Genomic DNA, 22,446 nt, shown 5'->3' with positions numbered 1-22,446 from the left:
TATTTAGTGCCCATGTGGAACTATGTTTAAGGATATAATTACAGCCAGCAGGAAGCTGCTCAGTACTTGACTTTTAGTTGAAGAGGAAGGAAAGCATCCAGTCTGGTGACTTTATGCAGTAGATGCCATCCTGGCTTGTTTGTGTAAATATTTACTCCTTTTAAACTTGTGTTACTTTTGTAGGGTGTATATTTGAAAGAAAGAAAGAAAGGAAGGAAGGAAGGAAGGAAGGAAGGAAGGAAGGAAGGAAAAAGGAAGGAAGGAAGGAAGGAAGGAAGGAAGAAAGGAAGAAAGGAAGAAAGGAAGAAAGGAAGAAAGGAAGAAAGGAAGAAAGGAGGAAAGGAGGAAAGGAGGAAAGGAGGAAAGGAGGAAAGGAGGAAAGAAGGAAAGAAGGAAAGAAGGAAAGAAGGAAAGAAGGAAAGAAGGAAAGAAGGAAAGAAGGAAAGAAGGAAAGAAGGAAAGAAGGAAAGAAGGAAAGAAGGAAAGAAAGAAAGAAAAAAGGAAAAAAAAAAGAATAGCCAGGCATATCTTTAATCCCAGCACTCAGGAGGCAGAGGCAGGTGGAGCTCTATGACTTTAAGACCAGCCTGGTCTATAGAGCAAATTCCAGGACAGCCAAGGCTATGGTGCAAAACCTTGTCTTAAACAAAACACAAACATGAAAAACAAAACAAAACATGAGAGGGTCAGCAAAATGGCTCACCTAGTAAAGGTGTTTTTAGTGAGTGAAAGCCTAGAGATTTGAGTTCGATCCCTGGAACTCATATAAAGGTTGAAGGAGAAGAAAACAGATTCCACAGTTGTCTATTAACCTCCACATGTGTACCCTACATACTGCGTACAGACACACACAATAATAAATGCACAAATAAATAAGTTTTTAAAGCAATTGAATCTGGGTGTACTGGCACATACATGTAATCCCAACCATTTTTGAAGGTAGAGGCAGAAGGATCATAGGTTCAAGGCCAATCTGGATGACATAGTGATACTGTGTCTAAAAAAAACCAAAAATGTTTAAAATTATGCACATACATACAGAGTTTATATTAATGATCTTGTTAAGTGCAAAAACTTTCTTTAAAAAATGACAAGTCCACCTTTTAAATTTCCAACTCTTTTAAAATGGACTCTTTTAAAAAATTTACCATATTTAAACTATATTTTCATGAAAATACCAGTAGATGTTTTTCAACTCATAATTTTGAACTTTAAGGAAGCATATCAGAGAGGGGAGATTCATGAGACTTGAATGTGAATAACATTTAAAAGTCAGTCTTTTTACAATTTGACCCTGGAGCATGTATCTTGAAAGATTTTACCCCCAAGAAATTAAATTGACTGTTTGTACATATTAAAAAAAAAATCTCAATGAAGTTTAGTCTCCTTTTAATGTTAGATGTTTTCATGACTTTTCTATCATATCCATAATTTGTAAATTTATATTATTATGTACTAAAATGAAAACACTGTGTTTGGATAGATTTTCTTTCCACTCAAATTCATCAAAATGCAAAATATAACCATATAAATAATAAATACATATAGCTGTAGATATAAAAAGCTGTCATAGCAATGTGTAGCAAAAGAGGAAAATTAAAATGTTAAAGCTTTTTTTTTCAGCTTTAAACTTAAGGGATAGTAGATACTATGAAAATGAATTGTTTTAAATAATAAGACTATTTATTATAATTACCATTAACTAAAGATTTGGACTATTTTAGTGTAAGTGTATGGAGACTACTTTTTTTTTAACCTCTCCACTACTACATTTTTACAACTTCATACAAAGTTATAATGTCTTTAAAACATTAGTGGGAAAAATATTAAATATCTTTAAAGTAAGGAGAAAAAAGTCAAAAGTCCCTTAAAGTTCTATCTTGGTTCTGAGATTTTCCAGCTCTTCAGTTATCCCTATAAAGTCTCTGAATATGAAACCATCATACATTGTGTTAGAGGACTTACATGTTGTGGACTTTTAGTATATCTGAGAACATTAAAGTTTTTCCAGGCACTCACAAAATAACACAAATGGATGCCACTACCCTTGACAGACACTGGGAAAGCTTGAGAAGGCAGTGGCAATGGTCCAAATTCCTTAAAATAGAGATTATAAAGTTAATAAGACTGGAGATCATTTCTATTAAGAAGAAAGAACCCAACTTTTTTGAATGTTTTCAGAAAAGTAGTTTAAAGAGCTGATTAATATTATAAATATTTAATACAATCTTAAAAATTACCATTATCCTTTATAAAGATAATGAGAGCTAAGATTGCTGTAGAAATTTAGGCATGCATTTCTAATTTCTCAGGGCTTAATCTATCAGCATCGAATCCGATTTTGTGGCACTGATTGTGTTCAAAATAGGTTTGATTGTTACTGTCAAGGCCACATTTGAGGCCACTGTATCTGATAATACAGATGAATGAAAGACTTCACTGTACAAATATCACTGTGCATTTCTAGTTAAGTGTAATTCTAGAGCATCCATGGTAATGCCCTTTTGGAAAATAGAATGATGTTGCCAAGCATTGTACATCCCATGTCTGAGGTAGATATATCTCCTGATGGTTAAATGTAATGAGACCAACAGTGTCAGAAGTATGCACAGAGTTCCCTTAGGGAGAGAAAAGGTGGATCCACTGGGATGCCTAGACTGGGCATTACTCTAGCTTATTAGTTTTGTACATGGACTTTGTGCTTTCTTTCCATTAAAAAAATAGAATAATGAGCTTTCAAATGACATGCAGAAAGATGGAAGTATACATTTCTCTTGTTTTTTACTTAGATATGCACTTATGATGAGAGAGCTTCCTGCATAGGATGCTGACTGTTCCAAGATTCATTAGTGTAATTCCTCAGACACACTGCCTTTGACAAATGTGCACAGCTAGGAAAGCCTTTAATATATTGATTATGTTAGTGTTTTGTTGCTGGTGGCATAATGGATCCGGCACAAGCTCCATTTTTATTCTTCTATGCTAAAAAAAAAAAAATCTTGCAAACTGTACAAGGTTCTCACAAGCAAAGGTAATTAAATAATGTAAGTGCTGAACTGGCTATGGTGAGGAAGGGGATGTAATAAAGAGGTTATTTGAGAGCGATTGATCGGAAAATGTTTTAAGGTGGTTTCAGTTTCTTTGTATTGTTGCATATCTGCCCGAGAGGAAGGAAACATGGCTAATGTGAAAGTTTCCTTACTTGTGATTAATTTTTACTGTTAGTCAAGTTCAAACCATCCTGTTTATTTCTGAAGCTTGCAGTATGCAGTTTTACTGTGAAAACCCTTCACTTCAGACTCAGACTTTGTGTGCATACCATCACACAGTTGCTCTCTTGATACTCCCATACCACAGTGTAGCCCTTCCTTCTGGGATTCTCTCCTGGCAACCATTTTCTTTTTATTTATTTCCCTGTGTTCATTTTTAGGAAACTCCTCTCAACATTGTTATATGTATTATTTTATAGGAAGGAAGTATGTAAAATACTCTTGAACTCATTTTACTTGTGAGCTTGAATAGCATTCAGATTAGAATGATTTCCCCAGAATTTTGTAGGCTTGCCCAATCCAGCTGTATATTTTATATGCTAATGTAAATTCTATTTTTGTTCCCCTTGGGGGTTTAAGTGATTATAATTGTTGCTCTTCAAAAGCCAAACAGATGATGATTGCTGCTTCAGGAGTGTACCAAAAGAAACTGGCTTTCATTAAACCTGCTCATCCACTTCATAATTATCTCCATTTTATCTAGCTAAGAAGCAGGAAAAAATGGCAAGTACAGTTCATTGAAGCCAGTTCAGTTATTTAAACATCGTTTTATTGAACTAGCAGGAGGTGTTAAAAGTAGGGGGAATGTTTTCGTTCTAACACTGATCCGTAGCCAGTGGCTCAACTCAAGAGGTGGTTAAGCATCCAGTGCCAGAGGCCACAGAGAGCGAGAGGAGTCCTCTAGTGGATACATTCAAGAGTACTGCCGTGACAGCTCTTCTGAACTCCTCTTCACTTGCTCTTCTTCCACTATGTTCAAAATGAAGTTATCTATTTACTACCCAGGGAGAAAGACCTAAAATGCATTCTAAATGGTAGGAAAATATCCTATAGCATGTGCAAAAAAAAAAAAAAAAAAAAGAATTTGTCAGTTTCTAACAGGCTGCTGAGTCCTGAGCCTGGCCTCAAAGATCTTGCAAGGAATCCTTATAATGAGCTTCCAGATCTGACGAGGCCAGGAAAGGCTGTCATTCAGGGAGGGTAGTGACCTCAGGAGGGAGACACAGTGACTGTGATTTATCTGCTCTGCAGTCCTGGGGTGGCTAGGAGTCCAGTTGCACTGGACAGTGCTTCTGACCACACATTTGACTCGCTGCTCACCAGAGGTATAGATGGTGTCCTGAACTCTAACCCAGGGACAACGGAGTGTCAGAGTCTACCGCTGTTCAGCCTTCCATATGTGAGAAAACAACTCGTCGCTGGTAACATGGAAACACTTTCACTTTATATATAAGAACTGGAATATGGGCCTAGCTACCCCTCTCATCTACAACTTAATCAGCATCTCCTTGATCTACAACAGCTTGTCAATGCATGATGCTAAATTATATCTAGACTGCAGAGTCATTTCTAAAGCCTGAAGGTAGATTGCCCTCAGGGAATAAGTATTTTCACAGTGAGCTCCTAGGTAATCTATGCAATTTGCATCCTTAAATCCAGGGATAGTATATCAATGGCCTGCTCTCTAGAATTTCTGAATTAAAAACTGTTTGATAGTGTGACCGCCCTGGAATTTTCCTGAATTCCTATGACTAGGTATGTCAAGATATGTATCACTCTGCTTTAAAAGGCTTGAGTCTGAGAATGTTCCATCTGTACCCAGATGAGCCCTGACAAAAATAGGAGCTTTTCTCACCTCATCTTCACCTTGTCTCTTACTTCTAGGACCTGAGTATCCTTCCTTCTTCTTAGGATTTGTTTCCCCACTTTATTAACATGGTTAAAGTCCAAAGTCTACTAGAAAAATATCTCTCTTCCTTCCAAGTTGACAGACAAGTTGCTAATCTAATAAAATCATTTCTAAACTAATGAAAAAGTGTTAAGGATAGTCTTGTTGTAGTTAATAGGAAGTCACTGTGAATCACAAGTAATTTGTAGAATATTTATGTCAGGTTAGCATACCTTGTGTGTGTACATGTGAGTATGTACATTTATACATTTCTTTTTTTTTTTTTTTTTGGTTTTTTTTGGTTTTTTTCGAGACAGGGTTTCTCTGTGTAGCTTTGTGCCTTTCCTGGAACTCACTTGGTAGCCCAGGCTGGCCTCGAACTCACAGAGATCCGCCTGGCTCTGCATTTATACATTTCTTTAGTGGTTGCTTTTCTTAACTGTGTGGCACCTTTACCTCTAACACTGAGAAGAACGTATCTTGAAGTATAACAGTTAAAAATGAACTAAATAAACTAACTTGAACAGAAAAATATGAGCCTGAAAAAATAATTTGGTAGTGTTGACTCATCTGCTTGTATTTATTAAATAAAAGTAAAGCTACAAACATAGCTGACACTAAAATATATCTTGGCCAGGAATGATTCTGTAATTTCCCAGGGTCATTTCTCATATCTGTTCTTTCATTTTACTAGCAGGAAGTAGTGCTTATTCCATATATCCATATGATATAAATAAAATCCTAATATATACCAACTTAAATATCCTTCAGCATCAGTAATAGCATTATGGAGAGAACAGAGCCAAAATAGTTCAAGCAACAGTTTACAAATGCCACAATAAGGGACCAAGAATATGAAATCTGTACTGATTTTTAAAATTTTGTGTTTTTTGCTCTAAACCAATGTTTTATCCAAATCCTCCATGGAGTTTTTGTTTGTTTTTGTTTTTTAAATAAACAGATGTGGTTAGAACTCACCTCACAATTACCAAGTGCAATTTCCTAGAGTCAAGACCAGGAAAAGAAAAGCCCGTGCTCAGGTAGAAGAGGCACAGATGCACAGACCTGGGTGGTGCCTGCCAGGCGCTCTCATAATGAGACAAAGACTTCTTTCTTTTTTCTTTTCTTTTTAATTTTGAGACACGGTTTCTCTGTGTAGCCCTGACTACTCTGGAACTTGCTCACTCTATAGACCAGTCTGGCCTCCAACTGAGAGATATGCCCGGCTCTGCTTCCCAAATGCTGGGATTAAAGGCCTGTGCCACCACACCTGGCTAGGGAACAAGTACTTTTTTCATTTCCACGCTCACTGCATGTATAAAATAGTGGCTCTTATTTTCAGTACCCATTTGACTAACAACAAAACTGAGGCTTAGAATGTCCAAACGACTTGCCTAAACTCATACTTGGGAAAATGCAGGACCAGAATTCAGGTCTGCTTGAACGCTTAACTGCCACAACCCTGAACTTCAAAAGCCTTTTTAATACACAGATGGAAAATGTATGGCTCTGGTTTATAGCTGCAATTTCCCACCCAGGAGCTTCAATTTTGCTGTTTTGATTACCCTAAGAGTATCCAGATTGGATAGGGATTGTCTCCTTTTATAGCCTTGAAAGAAAGCCACTATATTCCTGTGTAAGGCGACATGGTCTAGTAGGTAAAGGGTACTTTAAAATTATAAGTAAAATGTTTTGCTTTCTCTGTATAAAGGTCACTTCTTAGCTCTTAATTCACAAATTCAAGAAACTTCTGTCATTTCACTGCAGACTTTATTCAGATGGGAGGCAAGGCTGGAAGTGCATGAGCTTTCTTCCAGGTCAGCTCCTCATGACAATATTAACAATTATCTAAAATCGTTTCTAGTAGATGCAGTTTCCAGAGTGGACTGCACAACGCTAGGACCTTTTTCTTTCTGATGAAGGGATGACAGCAGTATTTTAAATAGTGATGACTCATGTCTAGGACTGAAATTTGTTTTTCATGAGTTTATACATTTTTTCCCCTTGAATTGCACCAAAAATGGTTTTTTAATTGGCTTTAACTCATGCCCAATAAATTGGATGAGAATTGATTGCTGCAGTCCTGTTTGGTTTAAAATGATTCAGGACTGCACTTTGAGTCAAAGGAGAGCATGAGTGAAGGCAGCGAGCGGCACTCGCTGTCCTCTGCTATGACAAGCAGGGTTTTAAAAATAGAATTCAGGTCTAAAAATTAATATAGATGTAGTTCATAAAGCTGAAAGGATAGTGACAGAGCACTTTAAAGTAGATCATATTACGAAAACGCTTCTCTAATTAGGAATTGTTTCTTGGTATCTTTCCCCCAGTCTTAACAATGCTACAGATTTAGTTGAAATTCCTTTAAGATGCATCGCACCTGCATGTTGCTTGTGTTCAGAACCCTGCCATAGTTTTAGAATGCTTCTAAATAGTGCAATGGAATAAGAGGGAAGGCAGAGACTGCATCAGAGAACTGCATCATCCCACCGAGATAGACTTTGAGTGAGGCACTTCTCCATTCTCTGAAGAGTGATTTTGAAGGCAAAAAATTAAACAATATGAAAATTGAATTAACTTGGGTGACTGTTTAGGGCATTGAAATAGCAATTCACTAAATGGTACCTGTCAGCAAGCCAGTTCTTGTTCAATCTCATTATAATTACTTACTGTATTATGGTTTTCACTTACTTATGTGTCACAGAAATATAAGCAAGTCATTTTAAGGATTTTTTTTTTCTTGTTGGCAAAGGTTTGTTTTATGAAATTCTTTACCTGTGGTAGGGAAGGGTATAATGGGTAAAAGAAATGATTAATTAATGAGAAAAGAAATTTCCCTTGGTTTTAATTTAGAAAGGTAGTAAGTGAAGGAAACAGTTAATTTTCTTTTTCCAGTTAGTATCAGTAAATTCTAACTGGGCAGGATAATTATATGTGCTGTAGTCTTAAGAAACTGGGAGAACACTTTCTTATATTGTGGTTATATTGCTCTGTCATATTTGTTTCTCATCTGCATTAATTTTAAATATTTGATTTTGTCAGTAAAAGGTATTTGCTTATAAAGCTCAGGGATGCAGGTCTGACCCGTCTGCAAATCCAAGTCCTAAAGGACAGTACTGGACCTTACCACTCCACATATAGCAGCTGCCCCCACCTGGTGGCTGGAAGGGCAGAAGCCTGAGCTGGAGACTTTTAGTTTCTTCTTGTCGAAACCCCAAGCTGTCTGTCTCCTCTGGAAAAGATAATGCCTAGTTAGAATTTTCACAAAGGCAATAATGCAGAAAATGTAGTGAAAGAATTAACTGTAAATCTAGTACCTTTTAGCTCAAATTAGCTTCTGTTTAATGTTTCAGTGAACATCCTCTATATAAAATTTAATAAGGTCAGTATTTAAAGAAAATCCTCATATATAGTTAAATAGTAAATATATACCATCCTGTCAATGGCTTTATAGCTATACACTATACAATTAGGGAGAGAACTCCTCAAAATACACAAAAACTAAATCACAATCTTCAAATTCTTAAACAATTTTACCTAAAGTTGAGAATATCCTAGGACAGCTTATAGTTTCAAAAATTCTAGTATTTTCTCTGATAAAAAGCAATTATCATTTTGTTTCTTGTCTATAGACAAATTATCATGAATGTAAGACATATGAGTATAATTATTTTTGATATGAAAGTTTTGACTGTTCATGTTAATAATCTATTCCTTATCATTTGTCCTTATTCAAGTGTTACATCACCTGCAATCTGTGCTATCTTTAACGAGGTTGGATTTTATATCTAAGAGGTACAGTCGGGGTGTTGTTCCAGACAGTGGGGAGGACTTAGATTCTAGAGACTGTCCGTTTCTACTTGTATGTCTTGGGCAAACTGTTTAACTTAAGAGTGCTGTGACGATTCCTGAGTTAGAAAGCTGCCTAGCGTATAGCTTAGTGTTATCACTCTGATTATAAGTTAAATACTAAGTTAGAGTGGGAGTCATGAGGTGTACATGGAAGGACTTGCTGAAGGGAAGCAGCCAGTTAGAGGGAAAAACAGTGCTAGGACTCATGTCTCTTTTCTCTAAGTCGAGGAAGTTTTGGTGAACAGCACAATCTGTGTCTTTATAGCAGGGTTTTTAATGCCCTCCATAGGCACAAAGGTGTTTTAGGGACATCCAAAGCGAAGGAGGTTATCAGTCTCACAGGCCATGGCTCCATTTCTCTTTCATACAACTGCCTTTGGCTCCTTGTTGCAAACATATTCTTTGTTCAGAATCCTGTCACTTTCCCAGTTCTAAGTAGACATATTTTGACCATCAGAACGTTTTCATTCTTATTAGTGTCATGCACCTCTCTTCAAAGTCTGCCAGTCTCTCCTTGCTCCCTGTTATTCGCTGGTCCTGCCACTTCATCTGAAGAAGTTTTGAATATAGACAAAATCCAGTTTATATTGTGGGTCTCATTTCTGTGTTTACCAGTCCCATACTGCTCAGCAGTTCCCAAATTTACATTAGTCAATGATACGTAATTTGTCCTGGTACTTTTATATCTGTATGTCCCTTAGTTGATTTTCAAAGCCAGCAATGGGAACTTAAGCATACTAAACCAACCTGACAGCTGTACAGGCCTTCCAGCCCACTGCATCCACCGTACCTGGTATACTGCTCTTCACCACAGGGCTGTGACTCTTACCTCTGAAACGTCTGTTTGTCCTGAACGACACTCCCCACCCCCTGCACACACAGAGTAGATTTGTATAAAGATCCTTCCGATTGAAGCTGAACACTGCAATATGTGTTAATATGGCCTTCTTTATACAGACCTTATAAAAGAGACGCAAACTTTCATGAATTCTTTTGATATGATTAAAACAGAGGCACGCCTCTCTTAGTATTCATTTGGCATCTAGGAAGTATTAGTATTCCAGAAAACATCAGTGTTCTATGAGTTAAATAATGAGCGTTGACATAAAAGAAAGGCTTTTCTTTTTATTGTCTGCACAAGGAATCCATAAATACCAGCAAGAGAAAAAAAATCTCATAGTAAATTGTGTCAAAATAATTCAAGGAAATGTCTATTTGTTGCTCAAACAGCTTAAACAGTCTGTACCTCATTCATTTATGTTATAATTTCCAACTTTTGTGTATAATATCTAATATCTTAAGCAATCATAGTCTCTAATTTCTAGTGCCAGGATGACAGTGACCAAGGAAATGGGATTTTATTTTTATTACAACAGTATCCTTGGCCTCAAAATGTTGCTCGATCAAAAAAGAAGATTTTTTTAAAAAATTTAATCATAGCAACATTAATAGTTAAGAGGAATTGGTGTGAAAGAGCAGTAAACAAGCGTTCTAGCTCACTGTGTATATGCTTATACAATTCTTCCTGGTGTTAATTACACTTCCTCAGGAAATCTGGTAGTCACATGACTAGGCTTGACCTTGAGTGGGTCAGTCCTATCAAATTATGAGGGATCAGATACCTACTGAAAGTTAAAATAAAAAATGTTGCATCTGCTTTCCACTGTGATATACAATGAAGTAAGGCCTCCAAAAGTATACATTCATTCTTTTTATCAGGCTGCAAAATTTTGTTTCCTTTTAATTAATGGCTTAAAATCCACATCTGTAGCTATATCTTTATCAATTCATAGCAAAGTAAGCCTGGAGAAAACTGCAAAGCTATAAACTGTAAGCCAGTTTTATTGTTCTTCTAATAGTCTGTTTTATGATGTCAACTTGATATTAATTCTCCACTTTGTTTTATTCAAAACAAACAAAAAATCCCTATTATTAAAAGCTCTTTATACAGTCAGTCTTTATATTCCTTTGGATATTTATTTGATAGTGTTTTTCAAACACAGCAACCTAAGATATTGTATACTAAACTAGAAATTCCTATTAGTCCATGTAAATGGAAAAAATACAACGGCATATAAAAATACATGTGGAAAAGGAGAATGAGCCTAGAGATAGGCTAGGGCAAGGACATTGGGACCAGTTTCTTTTCATGTAATAAATAACTAGTAACTTTTCAAATCATGTTTTGGAATTAGCAAAGAATAGAAAATGAGCATAGATTGTGTGTGTGTGTGTGTGTGTGTGTGTGTGTGTGTGTGTGTGTAATTGAATAATCAAGTGTTTCTACATTAAATCAAAATATCTTAATTTGGTTAAACTTCAGTGTTCTATATTTGATTAACTGTGATTCCATCAAGTAATTAACTGAATTATAAGCTATACTGAATGGCAAACACTAACATTTGAGCCTAACTAAAGTAACAATAGCCATAATTAATGCCAGAGAGGGAACAGGTTGCAGGAACATCAGCATTCGGGAAACCTGCTCTCTGTTTCTATTAACCTTAGAAATGTTACCTAAATTCTTCATCCCTCTGCTGTGCTCCTGAAAATGAGACATAATTTATGTCCCTCTCACCTCCAGGGGTTACCATGATAAATATGTAAAAGTGCATTGAGCTTTTTGTGATAAAAGGTACTATAAAAATCTAAGGTGTTTTTATTATTATATCAGTCAAATGGGATCTCAGACTCAGTTCCTTTTTGAAGACCCACAACTTTTTATGGGGGAATCATGAAATTGTATTGGGAAATATATTGGAGTCACATAACAGGGCAGACAGAATGTTTTTATGCCTTCTGGGGCCTGTAAAACTTGGTTACAATTAGAAATATGAGAAGATATTTATCATAGTATCAGGTAAGACATTAATGAGAGCAAATGAAAAATATTTAAAAGCCATATGCAAGGCACGAATTCTAATTCTGGCTTTATGAAAATAAGAGTGCCCATGATTGTAGTTACTATGTTTTGACCACTTCTATGCAGAAATTTTGATTTTTTTTGATACTCATGATTATATTTAACCTCATAGTGATATTAAATTGATCATCACTATTAATGCTTAATAGATCAGGAAACCAAGGTTTAAAGGTGTTAAGACGAAGCAAGATTCTATCAGGCAGAGTCGGGAACAAGTTGACATGTGCTGAAGCCATGGCTCAAGCTCTTAACACTTTGCAAAACTATAGCTCCAAAAAGGGTACTGTTATGATATCTACTTCAAGGAGAAAATGTTGACAGTCATGTAATAAGAAAGTTACCATGCACACACATTTAGAAGACTAAACAGCAGTAACAGCATAGGCAGGCATACTATGAATATGCTTTATATAACACATTTACTGAGCTATTTAGATTTCTTAATTTTTCTCATTTACTAGGGTTTTCTAAAAGATTAATCTGATTTCCATTAAACACTTACAGTCTGTAACCCTGTTTTGTTATTCTGGCACATGATGGACACTTAAAGATGCCTGAATCAAATTGAAAGGAGCCTTTTGTCAAAGAGGAGGGATACATATTTAGGAACTGGATGGATTGTTACTTATTTGGCACTTACCTGATGATAAATGCTATAACCGGGAAGCTGTAATAGCTCTGTCTGATATTTTTGGTAACAGATTCATAATCAGTTATAAACAAAAAGTATTACAACTTTTGAATATTTTAAAATCTTCCAGCAGTTCTGCGTCTGGGGTCACAGAAAGACTCTACCTTAACCATTCATCATTTTGTTTCCTACCGTGAACTGATTCTAGAAAATCCTTAAAAAATACATTTTATACTCTTGACTATTTTGCTAGTTTTCACCACTGATAATGAATTGCTTAGTCCTTCATAAACAATACCCACACATGTATATATTATTAATTAGTGGCAAAATGGAGATAGAAGTGTTTTTCATATTAATTTCAACACAAAACAGTTCTCTATTCAATGAAAAAAATTATAGTTATCTTTTAGTTTTGAAATGTCATAATAATTTAAATTCATGAAATGTCTTTCACCTCAAAAATTAGAATGCATCTTTTAGCTTTGATGTAAATTTGTATCTTTAAGAAGTTCTACCTATATCAATAAACAATGCTTTAAACCATTTTCTGTATATATATTTTCAATTGGCTTAAGAAAAACAAAAATAGAACCCATACCTTAATTGCTCATTGAACCTGGTAATTCAAAATTGTCTTTTTGTGACAAGTAGGTAAATATCTTGTTCATATGGATATCGAAGATAATACTATAGTATGGAAATGCAGGAATTTATAAAGAGAATATTCCTTAACATGTTTATACAGTTGCCATTATTTAAACTTCTATAACTTTATAGGAAAAGATAATGCCAAAAAGAATTATTTATATAACCATAGATTTCTGTCTCACTATAGGATACTCAAATCCTTTAATCATTCATGCACACACTTTTTTTTTTTAAAGAAAAACCTAACCATCTGTTCTCTGTGTTACATGATATAAATGATTTTCATATAGTCATTCAACAGTGATATCTTTGAGATCTCATGACTGATAATGTATTTATTTGTTTATCACTAACGGTGAGTAATCAGATCACTTCAAAGTTTAAAAGTTTTTCATATGGGATAAAAGAGTTTAATAATTACTGAAACAGTGATAGAATCTTAAAGTTTTTTTCTTATCCCCTTTTCTAACAAATTTACCTGTTTTTCCTCACTTCAAAGTGATTAAAACATGCTTTATATTTTTAGTCATGTGCACTCTAGCATTGATCTCAGTTTGAGAATTACACAAAAGACAAGCAGACCGATTTTCTGAATCTGCTTGAAGGTACTTTTTATGATGTGTCTATGACAGAGTATAAATATTGTGGAAATATACCCTCTTGTACATATCATAACTGGACACCCCTGGTCAACTTACAGTTAAGTCACTTAAACAGAGCATAAGGTCCAGTACCAGGCTGTTAGAGAATCAAGACAATACATCAGGGGTTATATATGTTGGTCCTTATGCATATTAAATTGTGAGGGTAGCAAGAAAGCAGAGGAGTGTAGAAATAAAACCTGCTGTGTGCAAATCTGAATCTGTTACAACACATACCTTGAGCGAGTTTCCTCAGTTATACCATTGTAATGAGCTGTGTAAGGGGGAGCTGAGTAAGAAATAACACAACTGTTATTTCTACAGGTAACTAAGTGGATTCTTTACAGTAGTTGATGGCTTCTCAAGCTATTCTAAAAGGTAGGCCCTTTCAGGGAGCAGGGAGGAGGCCATTTCACTTAGAGACCAAAGGCCAGGTTATCGCCTGGCTTTGGAAAGTCTTGTATCCTGGTTGATGTGTTTTTCTTACAGAGGAAGGAAAACTTTGGAGCCCATTTGGAAGCCAGTTCCTCTGCCCTCTGCCCTCTGCCCTCTGCTCTGAGCTAGAGTACCCTTTCATATCAGGTTGGATTCAGTTGTTACTTAAGCTCTGTCTCACCAACTTTATGCCCTAACACTGAGTCCCTTTTCCACTACTCATGGCATCCCTTTCCCAGATAAATTTAAAACCTGTTGGGCTTTTCCCTTCCACTGCCCTCTATACCGTATAAAAAACAAAACAAAACAAAACACAAAGTCCCACTGCAGGCGCCCCCTCTCTGCCTGCTGAAAGCATTTTAATGTCAGTTTGCTTTCTGAGTCTATCAGCAGCCGACTGCCTCTGCCACCTGAATTTCAATTTCTTAATTCACAGCCCAGATGAAACAGAATGGAGCAGGATCCGGGCTGCCCTCTACATTGGGTTGGGCTTATCAAGCGTGAAGTTTGGCGCTTTGCAAACCTATTCAAGCGATTATCTGTTGAGGACCTCTCCAGCCATCTCCATCTCTGCAGCGGGCTGATAAGACAGCTGTTTCACTAGCCGCGGTCTCCCCGGGCCTCAGTCTTCAGATACAAATCCCGCCTTTGTCACTGTGCCCCGGTGCTGTCGCTTGCACTGTGGGGCAAGGGTTGATCTGAACACACGTGGGAAAAAAAATGTGAGTGTGTGTGAGAGAGAAGAGGAGGGGGGGGAAAAGGAGGGGATGGGAAGGGAGAGCCTGGAGGGAGAGGAAAAGAGTTGGAGACCTCAGGGAGCTGGGGGCAGGGCGCTCGCGGCGCAGTTGATGGCTGTGATTGACTGGTTGGTCAGCCCGGCTTTATTATTTCAAATTAGACGTGGATCGCACACAAGTGGAAACATAAATCTTCAATATAAGAAAGAGCCTCTGAGCATCGGAAGCAGAGAAACCGTTTCTTCCCAGGTCCGGGGAAAGGGGCGGGCGAAAAGACTGATTGCTACCATCTGAGACAGATGGTTTCCTTTAACTTTGGAAACTGCTATTTTTAATTACTTGTATTAATTTTGCATGAGCTGTATCGGCTGCAGGAGGAAGCTTAGAGAAGGCTGTTAGCATCACTGAAAGAGACGGACACGAGACTCTGATTTGCCCTGTATCACCTCCAGTTTTTTCTTTTTCTTTTTTTTTTTAACCCTTGCCTGATTGCCTGGATGCTCCCCTTTACGCTAACAGAGATAAGAGTTATCCTCCTAAAAGTTCCTCCCGAGTAACCGATGCAAGAAAATTTGAAGATATTCGTGGGAGCGTTTCGTAAATTATCTTCGATCGCAGGCTAAAACACAGTGGGGCACATGCGACAGACCTTGGTCTGAAATCGGCAGGCAAAGAAGGGCTTAAACAAGAATGTGACTCATACAAAAATCTTCCCAGGAGAAGAGGGGGACAAGTGGGGTCACAATGTAGGGTCATCTCCCAAGATTTACTGGAAACTCTGTGTGTGTGTGTGTGTGTGTGTGTGTGTGTGTGTGTGTGTGTGCGCGAGTGTGTGTATATATATCACATATCTCTTCAGGTAAAATAGGAACCGGAGGAATTCCCCTGAGTATATTTGATGTTGTAGCCCTTCCCCTGGAAGAGGAGTTTAGAGACAAGAAAAGGCTGTTCGTGATCTTGCAGTATGTCTTACTAGACACTGTCACTGCTGGAGCGCTTGCAATATAAAGGATCCTTTGCAAAACAGTCCTGAGGTACTCACCTTAAAGGGTGAAAGACATTCCCTCTTTTCCCCGGAGTAAAAGCACCCCAGAAAACAACTTGGGGGAGTCAAGGATGAGTTCTTGCTGCCATTCCCAATGGAAATTTTCAGAATGAAAAACTCTGGAGTAGGCTTGCCAGACTCTTCCGAGAGCACCGAGATTTGCATTTATTTTGCAAGAGCACCTTGATGAAAGGAATGCTCCTCCAGGTCAGGGGTTGGGGGGTGGGTATAATAGAGGAAGATGCCACACATTCAGGCTTTAACTGGGGTTTGTCACAATGACTGAACCCTAACAAAATCAAGCCCAATTACAAACAAACCTGTTCCTACAGCGGGCAGTCTCTGCCTCGAATCCGCAGTATAAAAGGTTTCCCCAAAGTGCTCTTACCGAGTCTCAAAGGGAGGAACAGAAAATACTGTACCAGTCTTGCTCTGCAAACTTCACCCTGGCCGCTAGGCTTGTCTCTGTCCATGGTGCTAATCCCTGCCTCATTCTCTTGTGGGCTCTCAGGACCTAAACTCACTGAAGGGTCCAATATTTCCACAACTTTTCCTGTTTTTCAAACAGTTAAAAAAAAAAAAAAAGCTGAAATACTCCTTTAAGAAAGAAAGGTAAAAAAGGTAGTGGGCAGGTTATACATTAGCAACATTTCTTATCAAGGATTTAAATAGCATTTTTCCATTATGAACATAAAACCTCTCAAAAGCTCAGCAATCAAAAACCAGTATTTTAGTTCATTTGAGAGGGTAAACTATTTAGAATTTCCAAGACAAGGCAAATGGTAATTCATACACATAGTCAAACCATTTTATTTACTGTTTTAAAAAGTTACAAAGAGTTTTCCGAGCCTTTAATTATACTCAAGTCACCCTTTCTCCTCCTGTTGAAGGGCTCCTATAAGGAAGTTATTTATCTTAAACAACATTGTCCACAACAGCTGTAAAGTGCTCCTGTGAGGGGTATATTATTTTCTGAGAAAACCAGTAAAATAGTCAATTGAATTCTTTAATTTTCAGCTCCAAAAGGCATTACTTTGCAATTTTAGCAACATCCAACTTTTCTCCACACCTCTAGCAGCTCCCCAAACTCTCTCCTTTCTGCCTCAAGTCCAAACAGTGCTGAGTCTTTGGAGAGTGTCAGAGCTAGCATGACTTAATCAGAATTTGAATATCTTGACAAATCTGTTCATCTAATGGAAGTTCAGGCGCTGAGGATAATTCTTTTTTCTTCATTATGAATCAAGAGGGATTGATTAAAATTTGTGCTTAATTTAGAAAGGATGCTTGCATATAGTCTTCATTAATTGCTAGAAGTACAGTGTACTGTACTGTTTCAGAGTATGACGTGAATTTCAAAGTAAAGTCTACATCGGATAGCATTTGTATTAAAGCAGTTGCCATTTAGTTTTATTTTTAAAAGTTGGAAAAGTAAATGTTGTTTATCTATTTAAAAGTTTTAAAATTTAACAACTGTCTTATTTAAGGAGTAAACTACTGTTTTAAGATATTTTCAACTTCCTGAGTAATCTAAGTGTGTTGTCTACAGAGAATAGACAACATGTTGAATATAACTATAGTTTGAAAATTTTTCCTCCTTTGCCAAACTGAGAAAAAGCATATGTACTGAATTCACAGACTTTAGTACTTTTGCATTTGAATGAACAGCTTTACTATTTTTTATGTAATATCTTTGCTAGCTTCCACCTATAAAAAGGAATTTAAATATTTACAAAGGTAAGAATTTTCTTCAAAGTGCTACAATTATATGAACATAAATAAATAATGCAGTATCAAAGTGTGAACATGGTCATAAGGAAAAATATAGTTCATTTCATATACAGTTCTGGATAAATCAAATAGTAGTATACTTTTGCCTAAATGACATTTCTTTCCTTGCACTGAACTGGCAGGTGAGAGGAGGCATTGAAAGTATATGGCACGAGACCCAGGCTCCTATTATTCAGACTTCTATTGTAAATAGGGATGCAGTCTTTCTTATATTTAGCCTCTTGGCTTCATGTCTTCAAGCTACTGTGTTTTGCTTTCTTAATTTTTGCCTGTAGTTTTGCTTGAGACTAGATAATAGTTTTAAGTTGAGATTAAGCTCCAAGGAGCTATTGTTATATAAAAAGTAGGGGGTGGGAACTAGGAAATGATAATTATACATATAGGGTCCAGGCCCCTTTCCCAATGCCAGTTATTGTTATGCAAAGTAATATAACCTAGACACTGTTACACCCACCGGTTAAATGGGAGATAAACAGGTCCCCAGTTCTTTGCCATTAATCATTTATCAAACTCAAGGACACTCTCAAGGAACACTGATTCACGTTCCACTTCCAAGTCATTTGCTCTCAGACCATCTTCCTCTTTCCCTTCTGACATCCCACTTTCCCGCAATCTTTAATTCTCACCCGTGCCTCCCCTCTTTTACACTATCAAAGACAGCGACTAGCAGCATATAAAACAGGGAAAATAATTTTTGAGAGAAGATAGATTATGCAAGAAACGTATGTTCTCTCTAGGAAGTTGAGGCTACCTGTCAAAGCTGAAAAATTCCATCTGGAAACAAACTAAGTTAGGTGGCTATTGTTTCTCCTTATAACTCGAGGCAAGCGAGTAACCCCACTTTCACTTAAGAGAAGAAATACATATGAATAAACCTGTATTTCAGCCTTCTGAATATTAATAAAATGTGGGGTTGGAATAAAGGGATCTTCAACCATAAAGCAAAGACACAGGCAGCACTTGGTCTACTGGTCAAACTTTTGCATACTCAATAAAAACCTGGTAAACTGTCTTTACTGTCAGCAATCCATGTGTGTTCCAAGAACTGTATTGCCAGCAAATGCAGAGGAGTGGCTTGTTCTAGCTTATATACAACTGCTCTTTTTACCTTCAAGTGAAGGACTTTATCTCCTCTCAGTACCTGTTTTTCTGTACAGGATGTTTATGCTACCCCTTTCCTATTCTGACATGAACTGAAAGGCAATTCAAACTATACAGCTTTAATTGAAGCCATTTTTAAAAAATTTCATTCTTATTCTAAAAGGAGGGAGGGAGGGAGGGGGGAGAGGGAGAGGGAGGGAGGAAGGGAGGGAAGGAGAGAGAGAGAGAGAGAGAGAGAGAGAGAGAGAGAGAGAGAGAGAGAGAGAGAGAGATGTGCACATATTAAAACAGAAACACACACAGCTACCTAACATCTAATACAGATTTACAGATTACTGGAACACAAACCGAAAAAGGCATGCGGACAAGTAATGGGTGTTACGTTCATCCCTCTCAGATCAAAGAGAGGAGCTCTCAATGACTCATACATACCGGACAGTTTACTATTATAAAGAAATATGCCAAAGATGCAGCCGTGGGGGCAAATAAAACGAATCTTTCAGAAGCAGAAAGACTTAAGAGGAAAATAGATGGTGCCATATCGCAAACTCTCATAGTACAGTTCCACCCTCCCACGTTGCTTTCTCCCATCTCTTTTTTGCTTCTTGCATTTCCCTTCGCCGCCAGTGTTAAGTGTGTACCTCCCCGCACAACTTACCTTGAAACGGGACTCCATTGAGTTCTCGAGAGTGACACAGGTCTGTAACCAATCGTCTGGCAGAGCTTCGCCTGGGCGGCCTCAATGGAAGCGTCGCGCCCAATCAGGAACCTGGGGCGATGAGCAAGTTGCGTTGTGGCACGACTCGGCGTATACTTCCGCGCGTGCTGCCCGGGATAGGACTCTGGCAGAGCAGCTGCACACACGGCAGTGCGGAGGCAGAGAAGGGGTTGGTGATACGGTGCTATAAATCTGTGGTCCAGTCCACCTCCCTTTTAAGACGTCCTCCCCCCTTATTTCTGTTCTCACTTAGAGATGCAGCAGCTTACTCCTGTAGCGACCTACTAAAAAGCAACAAGGAGAAAGACATCGTCTTTTTGAAAAAACGTTCTTTCGTCTCTTTTCTTTGTTCCTTGGTTTGTTTTTCTTGCCCCTTTTTGTTTAGTTGAACGGCAATAGGAGGGTAGTCTCTCCGTCTTTTTAAACTCTCTTTTTTAAGTTTCCCCTCCCCTTTCATATTTTTTTCACCATTTCTTTTAGCATTGGACTTTGGGGTCGAAAGCATTTCTTTTTATTTGCTTCTTTTAAGCCGAGCACAGTTTAGGTTTCGTGCTGTCTTAAGAGAACTATCCAGCAGCTTCTTGCTCATCCTTATTGGGAGAACTGCACCGTTACTTTAAAAACACACATACACAAAAACCTTAAGGGAGAAAGGTAAGTTTCGGTTTGGTTTCTTTAATCATTAGTTGCAGCGATGCGCTGGCAAACCCAGAAAACCTGTAAGTGAGCGGAATACAGAATGTGAAGTTAATTGCACGTTTGCCTCATTTCAAAGCGACTGCTTTTTTCTTTTCTTTCTTTTCTTTTCTCTTTCTTTTTCTTTTTTCTTTTTTATTAATTCTAGAGAGCCAGACTAAAAGATAGTGGACGCATGCTTAACGTACTGAATTTTCGCAAATGTCACTGGCAGAAACTTAAGTGGTAAATGTGGTCAGGATACAGCAGGGCTACAATGGGAGGCTAGATGCTGAGTGAGCTTCGGGGTTGAGGTTGGAAGTTCATTTCGTGGGAAGAGAGGGATAACTTGAATGTTGGGGGGAATGCATGCCTCTACTTTCTCAAAGGAATCGGAGGACCGGGGAAATCAGAAGCCTGGACTTGCTTGCAGGTTAGATCAGGGGGGAAAAACGCTCAGCTTAATTGCATTAACCAGATAGCATGTGCTGGGAAGATGGGATTGCCAGATGGAATTTAGATGCTGCACCAGGCAGCGAGTTGTAGTTGACTGAAAAAAGTACATACAGCCTGAGGGCTGGGGCTGGGCAGGGGCTAGGGTGGTTAGAAGCTGTCAAAACTCATCTTTGCCAGATACGAGGTCTCTGATTCACGGATTCCAATGATCGTAATTCAGATTTTAAAGAAGATTGCCAATTTGGGGCCGAATCTTTGAGCCTGTACCGGATATGAGATTCCCTTTGTTCAGAAAAGCGTAAATAAGATCCTTGGAGCTGTGTGTGAGAAGTGGCGGCTGCTTGGGAGCCTCGCGGTGCTGGGCTCTGGGCAGTGGATTCCAAGCCCTGTCCTTGGTCCTACGCAGCGGAGCCCGCCTTCCGGGAGAGGGGGACCCTCTGGCAGCCGCAAGGCATCGCAGCTACCCTGGGAGCTGAGTAGGCTGCATAGCCCTCAGCCCCTCCTCGCAGCTCTCCTTTCCCGAGTAGCTATTGTTAAAACTGACGCCGGGAGAAAGATGGTTGGGGACCAGACGCTGGGCAGACAGGCACACGCTTCATTTTAACTTTTGTGATTTCTCCGGGTGCAGGGGAAACCAGTCGGCTTTCTACTGCGAAAGAGCGAATCCCGGTAGACGTGGGAAAGGGGGAGGATGCTCGCCGGGCGAGGAGGGCGGGGGAGGTGGTGGCGGACCGAGGTGCTGGCTTTGCCTCGGAGAAGTTTAAATTATTGGCACGAGGGGGTGTGGGTGAGTGTGTGCGTGCGAGCGCCGAGTGGTGCTCAAGACGCAAAGTATGGGGGCAAGGTACAAAGCTGGCCCGGGTGTTTCATCTCTTGCTGCTCCCTACCCCACCCACACGCTGGTTGGAAAAGCCAGCACTCTGCCACCCCCCCCCCCCAACTCGACTCTGCCCTGGGCGTGGGGGCTAGGGATGGCAAGGTGGCAGTGCCCACCCTGGAGCTCCGTGGCAGACAGGACTTCTCATGGCCATTGTTGCTTAATTTATGCCCAGCACGTTGCTACGTACCCACCTATTTCACGTCTATAAAGAATTAATAGGAGAGCTGTACAACTGTGGCAGATTGGAGGGTGGATACGGTCCCCATTTTCTATTTTCAAGTATCCGTTATCAAAACTGACCTCGAGATTGGTTATTTTCTCTCCTAATTATAGCTTCAGGTCTGGCTTTATTGTGTCGAGGGTGAGAAAAATAATCAGCCATTTAGTGTTTACTCTTAACACCACTGGACGGGGATGGATGTCCCGTCCTTCCCTGAAATGCACAGGTTCTGCCCCTTCCCCCACCCATGTACAAACATTCCATTTGGTTAAGACTCCAAACCTTCAACCTTTCTTCACACCCCTGTTTATTATAGCTATTGCCAGGGAAGTGGGGGTGGGGGGGATACATACGTTTTATTTTTTGGGCCTACTGTTAACTGCAACCTAAAAAGGTAGGCTTAACATGAAGGGCGTTAGGGGAGTACAACCTAGACAGTATAACCCAGTAGATTATCTTCCTAAATGAGAATCACTTCCTAAAGGTCAGAAAAGGTGTTTTGTGGGGAAAAGGAGGGTTATGGATGTTTGTGCCCAGAAGATAATCCTTGTAAAATGGCTTCTTAAATGGGACATCTGAGAGATTTGTCAAAATTGAACAAACAAGTCCATGAAAAAGAAAAAAATGTTGAATGTTTCGAAGTCATCATTTAAGAGATTAATTAAAAAGCTGTTTCCGCCTGTTATCACTGCCATTCTCTGAACCTGTCTTAGCAGACCCATGAGTCTCCCCCTTCCATCTTTTAACCAAGGGCTTGG

General features: G+C 38.6%; 1 protein-coding gene across 9 annotated transcripts in view; it reads left to right on the top strand.

Moving 5' to 3' along the window:
- The window catches only part of Elavl2 (ELAV like RNA binding protein 2), a 156,413-nt gene that overhangs the window by 5,034 nt on the left and 128,933 nt on the right, over window positions 1-22,446 (top strand). For 3 of the 9 annotated variants that reach the window (XM_028877016.1, XM_028877009.1, XM_028877006.1), the window contains exon 1: window positions 19,555-20,111. The exons of 1 other annotated variant lie outside the window; for it this stretch is intronic. The gene's annotated coding sequence lies outside the window, so the exon portion shown is untranslated. Of the gene's footprint in view, window positions 1-19,554; window positions 20,112-22,446 lie in introns of those variants that run through there. 5 more of the 9 variants (XM_028877010.2, XM_037202709.1, XM_037202708.1 and 2 more) reach the window with 2 other exon arrangements.

This window comes from Peromyscus leucopus, chromosome 2, assembly GCF_004664715.2.
Source record: "Peromyscus leucopus breed LL Stock chromosome 2, UCI_PerLeu_2.1, whole genome shotgun sequence".
NCBI classification, from domain to species: Eukaryota; Metazoa; Chordata; class Mammalia; order Rodentia; family Cricetidae; genus Peromyscus; species Peromyscus leucopus.
Note: the sequence above shows the minus strand (reverse complement) of the source record. Positions and strands in the feature narration are given on the sequence as shown.